We start from the raw sequence: 6,866 nt of genomic DNA, 5'->3' as shown, positions 1-6,866 counted from the left end.
AGAAAACACCGAAAAACCAAGATTTTTGAGTGTGAAAAGTGCCAGTTGTGTGGGTGACCACATCTATAGTTTCTGTTCATGATCAAGCATCTAAATTTTTACCACATGTTATTAATATGATGTTCTTGGGGAACTTCGAAAATTTTTCCGGTATCATTATCCGTTACCAAGATCCAGATGTTCAACATTAATGCACTTATGCGGAAAACCCCAAAACCTGTTTTAGTTGTCTTTGTACAGTGGCTCACAATTTTAACTGTACATTCTGTAGACATTCATGTAGAACCACCATATTCCGATTTTCGGAAATTGTTGTTATCAAGAAACTCCAAAAAACTGCGATTTTTGTTTACCAAAAGTGTCTGTTGTTGAGATGACCACTTCTATGATTTCTATTTATTGTGATTCATCGAATATTTTACCCTGTGTTCTTAAGATGATGATCTCGAGGAATATTGAAACCTTTTTTAACATAATTGTTCGTTACCAAAATCCAAAGGTTCAAACTTAATATACTTATATAAATTAAATAAGCATGTAATATCTGGTCTTAGGTGGAAACATAGTTTTAACTAATGTAGTGAAACCATGGCAAGAGTTATGGGATCTTCACAAGGGTTATGAGGTCACAAAAATGTTTTTAGTCGCCATTTTCACAAATAAAACGTTGTGATGTGCTGTTTCTGTATAATGGGCACTACATGCCTATACACCCCGCCTTGGCCTAGAAATTATCCGATAGTGCCACCTGACAGTGTAAGCACTTTAAAAAAATTATTTAGTCATACGAAAGTCTTTGTACTTGCAAATCAAACACTGCATTTTTTGGTATGTTGTAGGTGTAGCATAAGAATGTTGTGCATTTTTTTGTAAAGTAGTACTTGTGTTGGATGGGAGACGATTTTAATGTTATATTATATGCACTTACTCGTTGTTTATATGTGTCAAAGGATGTAAATCTGTTGAAGTATATAAATAAACTGTCAAAATTTTACTGATCTCCAGAATTCATTATATATATGAAGCATACACCGCTGTAACAGGCAAACACAAGGGAACCAGATGAACAGTTCTCCTGTCAGAACGTGAGAAAAGGCTAATATGCTCCTCCTTAAGGACTAACAGAAAAGTGGGGAACCGGCTGTATCAATCCTCATTCTGCCTTACTCACTAAAATTCGTGGCATGCATTGTCAAAGAGTGGTAGTCGAACAGAGAGGATATGGTGCCATTGGTAGATAAACATAGTTGGTGGGATAGAGAAACTAATAAGAAAAGAGAGAGGTGAATGAACACAATAGCAGTGGGATCCAGAGAGACAGTAGGTAGTGATGGTCAGTGAGAAACAGTGGCAGTAAAAGAGAAAGAGAGGTGGATGGAGATAGCAGCAGTGGGAACAAAGGAGAGAGGAGCGAGTGGAAATAAAAAATACAGATGAGTGGACATCACACTCAGGCTTGGGGAGTGTTGAACCCACCACACCTGCAAACTTTAATACGAAAAAGTTTTCACACTTTCCCCCATCCCGTACAACCATGTACTAAAGTTTCTTGGTCTAGAGGTAAAAAATATTGAGCAAACCATCCCCCAGGACATGTGTGGATAGGAGACGATAGTGGTTATAGAGATAGTCAGAAGACTATAAGTGAAAATGAAAGAGATAGTGGCCTCATAACAAAGACAGACAGAGCAAAAGGATTTAGAATGTTCTGTGTTAAAAATATGCAAATATGTTCACATGCCAAAAGTATTGGTGAGGAATGCAGAATGAGGATTGAGGTAACTGGTTCCCTGCCAGTCTTTTAAAGAGCAGTATAACCGCATTTTTGTGCTCTGACATGAGTATTTTGAAGCTGTTTGCTATCTATATCTATTCTACCATACATGGTGTCCCATTTTAATGTATATCGGCCAATATCTCTGGAGTGGCACAACTCTGCAAAAAAAGAAAAAAAAAGAAAAAAAGACTAGTAAAAGTTGTAAGGTTTGAAGGGGATCATGGAGGGGTTACCGCGAAATGATCTTGAACCCTGTTTTCAAGGTCAAACCAACGTCAAGCTCATTTTTACAATTGGTAACCTCTATTTATTATTCCATATTCGTATTCTATGAGAAAAAATGCGCATTGTTTGTAGGGAACATTTTTTTCGAAAAACCAATGGTTTTTCGCCAGGGAGCACTTCATTGTAACTTTACCAGGTTATCATTACTCCAGAACGAAGCGAGATCTGGAAAAACCTACAATGAAAATCTTGTATGCTTTCTGAAATCCGTCCACTGGTGAAATTTTCGTGAACTTGAAAATTTTTCCCGATCTACAAACAATGCGTATTTTTTTCATGTAGAATTCGAATATGGAATGAAAAATAGTGGTTACCATTTGCAAAAATGAATATGGCCTTGGTTTGACCTTGAAAACAGGGTTCAAGGTCATATCGAGGTAACCATTCCATGACCCCCTTCAAACCTTACTCGAGACTCTTTTTTTTTTTTTTTTTTTTCCAGAATTGTGCCACTCCAGAGATATCGGGCAGTATAGATTAAAATAAGACGCCCTGTATAAAGACAAGTCGTTTATCATCATCATCATCAAAAGTCTCAGAATCTATTTATTTCAAATTTTTGCACAATATTCTAACAAACATTTGGACAGATGTAGGTTACATATGTTTTAATATACATGGTACATAAATTTATATATACTACAAAAACGGTAAATGTTAACAATCTCGAAAAGTTCTTCACCGATTTACTTAAAAATTTTACACAACACTCTAATAAATGTTCAGACAGACGTCTGGACTTTTTTTTTTTAATATAAGTAGTATATAGAGTAATTCTGGAAGAGATGGACCACTGGCGACTTGTAGTATAGTGTCACTACAGCTATTGCCATACTGCAGTTGCATTGCAATTGCATGTATGAACTTCCAGTTTTTAGTGGAACATCTTAAGAGGCGCAATTTTGTCACACTACAAAAAGTTCAGCTTGGTTGTGCTTTGTTGCTGCACTTTCCTACCACCTCTGCTCCCTGGTGGCAGTATTTCAAAACACAAGCACTGTGTTGTATTTGTCGTGGTGTAATTGCTGCTGTACGCCATTGGATTTCAGTGTTATTTTATTCTATTTCTGAAAAAGTTAAAAGAATCGTCGGCAGGTATACTTTCGCAGCTTCTATAACTTCAAGAACAGCAACCTATGTTTGATTCTGTGTGTGCTTGTGTGTGTGTGTGTGTGTGTGTGTGTGTGTGTGTGTGTGTGTACAATATTTGCAAACCGATGACGTATCCCACAGTCTTAAAAGAATAAAGACACTTAATATATTTAACCAAAAAAAAAGAGTCATATGAACTTCGTAATTTGTGAGACCTAGCATTGCACAAATTGTGGATTATACGCAGGAAATAGTTCCAGAGTGTAATGTGGCAACTGTAAAACTAAAAACTGGTTATTCGAATTGCCTGCATCAAGGAATACAATAAGATTCTAAAATATTGGAAGGATGGCGTGTCTGCTGACGATATTTACATGCCAGTTGTTCTTCAGTTTGCCATTGCAGACAGCATTTTCGTCTCTGAGTGTTATTCCTTTTATAAATGTATTTGTTTCCCCTGATTTATCCCTGTGCGAAATCTATTTTCGGATCCAACATTTGGGTTTCGTCTTCTTTAAATTTAACTCTTGTCACAGTTCTAGTTAACAGAAGCTACGATATCCAGTCGAAGGCGTTGTGAGTATTATCTTTGAAGACAAATTTTTTTGTGTTTATTATTGTTTTCGTCAAGATGCGATGCTGTAGTGAACTGAATTAGTAACTCATCAATAGGATCCGCGCTATTCTAAGAGACGAAAATCGGATTTCAAAATGGTCGCTAAGTTGTTAGAGAGAGAATAGGAGACGTAATATACATTCACATCTTGGGAGGCAAATGTGTTTGTTTCCCCTGATTTATCCCTGTGCGAAATCTAATTCCAGATCCAATATTTGTGCTTCGTCTTCCTTGTATTTAACTCTTGTGACAGCTCTGTGGCTATAAACTACACTATACCATCCATACCTTTGGCCGTAGGACTAAATACTGATTAGCCTGCTAGTTCGCGATAAATGACGCACAACTATGTCTCTAATGCTGAGATGACAAGATCTTTATTCCTTCGTTCGGCAATTAATATAGGACATCTTTTAGACGCATTGTATATCAAGGCAAGACTCGCGCGAAAACGAATTAGTAACTTGTTGACTGGTTACTCAAGAACTAAGTATCAAAAGATACTTAAGAACTAACATGGAGAAAACAAGAACATGTAAAAAACTATATACTGAGAATAAACGACGCGGAATAACGGACACCACACATCGCTCCTGGCGGGTGGCGTGGAACTATTTCATCCGCGCAAAATAAAATACTTGCGATGTGACACAAGAGTGGTGCACAAGTGAACCGACCTGCACTGCACTGCTAATTTATTGTGGTCGCTACATACACATCCATATGGTTTCAATTGACGTCATATTGAAATCTGTGCAGCTAAGTAGAATTTGTGGCGTCCTGTGTGAAAGGTATCTTACGATGCCACTACAGCAAGTGAAGGTCTATGCAGCAAGTCAAGTTGTGGCGCCACATTAGATGCGTGTGTGAACCTGACTCCACATTTGGTTTGGCGCCAACGCGTTTGTGTTTCAGGAGTTTACTTTTCTCGGTTGGCTCCTCTTTGGACGCGTCGGTACGAGACTACGAGCGGGTCAGCAATCACGTGGTCTCAAAATACGAACGTAGTGGCGGTGTGTGGACTGATTTAAATTGTCCGTTATTACTGCGACTACAACCATGCTGTGCCTACGTAAGTATAGTAATTGCAGCGCGTGGTTTTGTTATGTATCAGATTCCACAAATTTAATTTTAAATTTGACCATTTTATGAAGCTACCAGAAAAACCTCTAATAACCTCAATCTTCTAACACGCAGATTTTTAGGTCCGTAGACATCGCAGACCACAGTGTTAATACTTCACTAATTGAAGGTAGAAAGACAGGTCTTTAAGTTAAACTTGTACAGTACTTGAAAACTGTACTATGTACAAGCTTTCGATGGACAGTTTTGTGGAATCTGGGCATTTCATTGACTTCTAGAGGAAAATTTTAAATGTGAATAATATAACGAATGCTTTTACGGCAGTGGGTCGAGAGCCTATTGTTACATCTTGATCAATCTCGTCCAGCTTGTACGAATAAAATAAAATTGTCTGTTGGCACTCAAATGGGGAAGTTGCGTATTGTTTACTAAAACTTCGTTTTTCTGTGTAAACTGCGGACGTTTATTTTCATTATACGAAAGGCCAAATTTTCATGTAGGCTGCTACAGTTTATGCTAGATTATTATAGCCTTTGTCAATAGATTTGTGCAGTATAAAAAGTCAGTTTCTGAATGTTATGTATTAACGATTAAATAAACTGTAATCGTACTGTTTCAACACGCTCTAAAGCCTAAGGTCCGTACAAAGATCTGAAACAATAAATATAAAAAAAATTAAGCCCCGTAAATGTGGAAACGAGTTTACTTAAGTTAGGTGTTCTAAATATTGTCCAAAACTAACTTGCCTTGTATGGATAACAAGTTAACGTTAAAAAAAATTGTTATATATCAGTAGCAGCTTACGAGGCTTGTACAGGCTTCACCTCCATGATCTGATAAAGCTCTGGGTTACATTAAATATATTACGTTACGTAGACTCATTGTGAGGTCCTCAGTGAGGATATGGAGGATGACAAAAATCTGTAATGTGATTTAGGTGTAGTAGAGGCAGACCTCATTGCTATTATTTCATCTACCACCTTTCCTCTTTATTTATTCTCTAAGGGAACATTTCATAATGGTACAGCATTTGTCGTCATAATATAATCAAAATAAATACCTGAAATATAAATACACATAGTGCCCTTTTCTTTCCTGGAGTAAGATTTGCTTTTTCGATTGTGATTTTTTGCTGGAGGAAATTGAGGTTCTTGCACAGTGTAAAATACTTTCAGGTGACATTAATTAATGGGTTAAACAAAAAAAATGTTAGGATATAAGTTAATTGGTGCTGCATTTGGAAACTGTTAGATATGTTAATAATTTTCAGGCTGTAATTATGTGCATCTCAATAAAAACATTTTTCGTTTTGCTTGACACATTTTGACTCAATTTGTTGTTATCGTCAGTGGAAGTAGTTTATGCTGAAAGAGACTCAATAAACGAAGGGAAATGAAAATTGGCTGATTAGTTGCACATAGACACAAGCTGAACATTAATAACATGACATTGCTGGCAACATATGTCGACGGACCAAGAACGTTACATAGGTCACTTTTAGCATTCAGATTTTAAGTGTAGCCATGAATGTTTTGGAGATAAAAATGTCGAAATGTTGACTTTTTCTGTGTTGGCATTCACAAATGTCTCATTGATGGGGAAATATGTTTGTTGCACACATAATGCGGTATTCTCTTTGGAATCTTGTAGACAGTTTGTTACACAGAGGGGCATATGGACATACAGCCTCGCAGTATGTTTACTCTCAAATGAAAGTTTGTTGTGAAAAATCACAGTTTATCATCATCATTCAGAAATGGAATATTAGATGGAGAAATTATTTACTATGTCCTTCACTCAGCTTTAGTATTGCACAGAAAGCAGTGATGTATTTGTCCGTAAAAATATTAGACTCCCTGCCCAGTGGAGCAAAGAACATAATGGGTAGTAAAATTAACTTCAAATGAAAACTGAAATCATTTCTGCTTGACTGCTACTGTGCAGAAGAATATCTGAATAAATGGTGGCATTGGGTATGTGGAAAGGAAAAAGAAAAAACTCAAGACATAGTGT

General features: G+C 36.8%; 1 long non-coding RNA gene across 1 annotated transcript in view; it reads left to right on the top strand.

Moving 5' to 3' along the window:
* Positions 1 to 4,747: 4,747 nt before the first annotated feature.
* Positions 4,748 to 6,866, top strand: part of LOC126428089 (uncharacterized) — a 22,652-nt gene continuing 20,533 nt past the window's right edge. The window contains exon 1 of the long non-coding RNA XR_007576776.1: positions 4,748 to 4,842. This is a non-coding gene — a long non-coding RNA (uncharacterized LOC126428089). The remainder of the gene's footprint in view (positions 4,843 to 6,866) is intronic.

This window comes from Schistocerca serialis, chromosome 12, assembly GCF_023864345.2.
Source record: "Schistocerca serialis cubense isolate TAMUIC-IGC-003099 chromosome 12, iqSchSeri2.2, whole genome shotgun sequence".
Taxonomy (NCBI): domain Eukaryota; kingdom Metazoa; phylum Arthropoda; class Insecta; order Orthoptera; family Acrididae; genus Schistocerca; species Schistocerca serialis.
The sequence above is the reverse complement of the archived record's forward strand: the minus strand, read 5'-3'. Positions and strand labels throughout refer to the sequence as shown.